This window comes from Marmota monax, unplaced genomic scaffold (genome assembly GCF_021218885.2).
Source record: "Marmota monax isolate L192 unplaced genomic scaffold, Marmota_monax_Labrador192_F-V1.1 WCK01_AAM20220418_F8-fsc00444, whole genome shotgun sequence".
Classification (NCBI taxonomy): Eukaryota; Metazoa; Chordata; class Mammalia; order Rodentia; family Sciuridae; genus Marmota; species Marmota monax.
This window is the reverse complement of record NW_026692644.1, coordinates 332,268-335,691: the sequence shown is the minus strand read 5'-3', so window position 1 is coordinate 335,691 and position 3,424 is coordinate 332,268. Positions and strand designations below refer to the sequence as shown.

The window sequence follows — 3,424 nt, the reverse complement described above, 5'->3', positions numbered from 1 at the left end:
GATGTGGAAGTGTCCCATAAGTTTGAAGCCAGATTGATATTTGGGCCTTAAACTGAGTTTTTTTTTACTCCTTTTACAGAACTCTAAACAATCGTAAAATGATGTTACCTTTCAGCCAAATTTAAAACATTTTTTAATCCTCTTTTAGCACTATAGTCACTGCCCTAACACTCCAAAGGACTTTCTAGCCACAATTCAACTGATATTTACAGTCTAATTGTATCACCCAGGATTTTCAAGTGAAAGAGAAAGAAATTAATCTGCATTGAGACAGAAAAATGAACATCCTAAAATACACTGGTTCATAAAATCTTCAGACACACAGAGGAACCAGGCTGGATGTGTACACTCCAAGAACAGTGCCCAGGCAGGAGGCAGAACTAATATCAGATGTCACCTGGTCAAACCTCAGCTCAGGGGGTGTGGATCCAGGGGTCCAAGAAGATGAGGGCAGTCATTCCTGAGTTCCCCAAACAGGTGAGAAGAAACACAGAGATGATCAGGAGAAAGAGAAGTAGGCCAGTTTGGTTTTAGGGTAACAGCCCCAACAAAATGAAATCATTTAAAGTTTGGTTCCATTTCTCCATGAAAACCTAGTTTCTCACTCCAGGACTGTGAGGTCAAGGGACCTCAAGACAGCCCATAAGCACAGGTTTGGTGTGTGGGGGCAGGGCATGGGTTAGGAAGGAGCTGGGCATGTTCATGGAACTGGATATTGCTCATATCCTGAGCATTGCTCATGGAATTGACCAGGCAGATAGATTAGAGAGGATGGGTCACAGTGACCTTATGCACATGGCTGTACCTGAGATGTTGGATGCTAAAATTAATGTGCCCTCTTAGAAGTAAACTAACTACTTAGATATTAGAAATCAGAGACCCCACGTCCAGCTCAGATGAGCCCCTGCTGACAAAGGCCAAGGAAGGTCTTTTGGTGAAGGCAAGAACCATGGCAAGTATTCCATCATGGAGTATGAAAAAGGCAAGAGAAAACTGTGGCCTTGGTAGCTGTGGTAGAATGAGCTTCTCTATGTAGTGTGTGCCTGGAGAAAGATTACAGATGTAAATAACTGTACTTCCTAGGAGCCATTTGGATTTCAATATCTCTACAAAAATCAAAACTAAAATTTAGAAGAGTAGAAATGGGTTTTTGTTGTTGAGTTTTCTGATTTTTTATTGGTACTTGGAATTAAACCTAGGGGTGCTTACTGGCTGGTCACATCCTCAGCCTTTCTTTTTTCTTGAAACAAGGTCTCCCTAACATACTGAGTGAAATATCAATTTAAAGTGTTCAGAGTATAATTCTTTGTTCCAAGACCAGGAATCACAGTGAGAATAACAACCCATATGTGATCACGAAGGAGAGGACTACTAGGTACCCAGAAGTGCTGGATATCAGGAGACTCTGGCCCCATGTGGTTGTAGGAAACTTGAAGTGTACGCAGTGCAAGATGCTAATGGGATATAACATAAAAGTCACACAATGTGGGAAAATGTAGAATGAAAACAAGAGATATAAACAAAGCAAGAGTGTAATGTCAAACATACTAATGATAATATTAAGTATCAGTATATTACTACATTAAAATATTATGTGAACTAACATTACATTGAGTATTATATATAATATGAATAATATAATATCAACCTTGTTAATGTTAACACTTTTGTTTTCAACTAAATAAATATTAATTATTAATGTAGATAAATCTATGTGATAATCAATATTTAATTTGATTTTAAACATGTCACTAGAAATCTAATTACATATGTAGAATCACATTATATTTCTATTGATGAGTGCTGCACTGGGGTGCCTCAGTCTGCATGGAGAAAAGCGATACCTAGGAGAGGGTCCACCATGCTCACTTCTTCCTGGGGGAGAACATCCCACACACTCTTTTCATGGCCCCCAGCACCTCCTTGTTCCTCAGGCTGTAGATGATAGTATTGAGCATGGGGGTGAGGATGGTGTAGAAGACAGCCAGGTTCTTATCTTCTTCTGGTGATCAGAACTTCTTGGGACGGAGATAAGTGTAGACAAAAGGAGCATAGTAAAATGTCACCACGGTTAAATGTGTGGAGCACGTGGTGAAGGCCTTTCTTCTCCCCTCTTTTGAGTGCATGTGGAAGACAGAAAAAATGACTCGTCCATAGGACAAAGTGATGCCAAGGAAAGGAAGAAGGAGAATCAGGACTGCACTAAAAAAAATCACATACTCATAGACCGAGGTGTCCGTACAGACAAGAAGCAACATGGCTGGGATGTCACAGTAGAAGTGACTGATGGTCCTGGACCGGCAGTATGGAAGATGAAAGCATAAACAGTGTGGACTAGGCCATTGAGGGAACCTAGTGTCCAGGACCCCAAGATCATCTTCACACACATTCTTTTGCTCATATATATGTGATAATGCAGGGGGTGACAGATGGCCACAAAGCGGTCATAGGCCATGGAGGCCAGGAGTAAGCCTTCAGAACATGCCATGGTGACAAAGAAGAAGCTTTGTACACCACAGCCCAGGAAGGAGATACTTGTCTGGCCAGAGAGGAAGTTATATGTCATCTTGGGGACTGTGGTAGAGATGTACAACAGGTCCATGAGGGAGAGCTGGCTGAGGAGAAAGTACATGGGGGTGTGGAGCCGGGGGTCCAAGAAGATGAGGGCAGTCATCCCTGAGTTCCCCAAACAGGCGAGAACAAACACAAAGATGATCAGGAGCAAGAGAAGTAGGCCAGTTTGGTTTGGGGGTAACAGCCCCAACAAAATGAAATCATTTGAAGTTTGGTTCCATTTCTCCATGAAAACCTAGTTCCTCAAATTCCTGGAAAGTATGTAAAAAATAAAAAGTGAACATTAAACATGTATTGAAACAGTAAAATAGAAAAAAAATGAATTGCCTTTATTAGTGTTTGTTTAGAATTATTTGTTGCTTTTCTTTTCAATCTGTAACTTTTTCTTGAATTGATTCTAAGACCTGAATAGAATGTTCCTGCCCTAGATCTCTCTGGTAACCATCTCAGCACATCCTAGACATATACATGGTCTTGGAATACAAAGTCTATACCAGACACAGGAAACCCAGTGAGGTAGCTGGAGCCTTCCTGCCTGATAACTCCCAGCAGGAGCATTCCTAGGACTATGCATCAGGCTCAGCCCCAGAGGAATGACATTAAAATAATATACAAGACTTTTGTTCTAGTTTTCACAGCAGCAAACATAAGGTCTGTGGTGATGGATTTACAACACTGGTTTTGATAATAGAAACACACACTCAGGATCCTGCTTTCCCACCTCCCCAGCTCAGCACTCAGGTTCACCACAGGCATGGCCTGTGGGACACAGAAGTGCCCTGTGTGCTTGAATCTGAATCCTCAGTGACCTCGCCTCCTCCACACCTTAGTGCTTGCTCTCCCCTCCCCA

General features: G+C 41.8%; 1 pseudogene; it reads right to left on the bottom strand.

Annotated features, from left to right (window-relative positions):
- Positions 1 to 1,865: 1,865 nt before the first annotated feature.
- On the bottom strand, positions 1,866 to 2,803 carry LOC124093784 (olfactory receptor 2L13-like; annotated as a pseudogene).
- Positions 2,804 to 3,424: the final 621 nt, after the last annotated feature.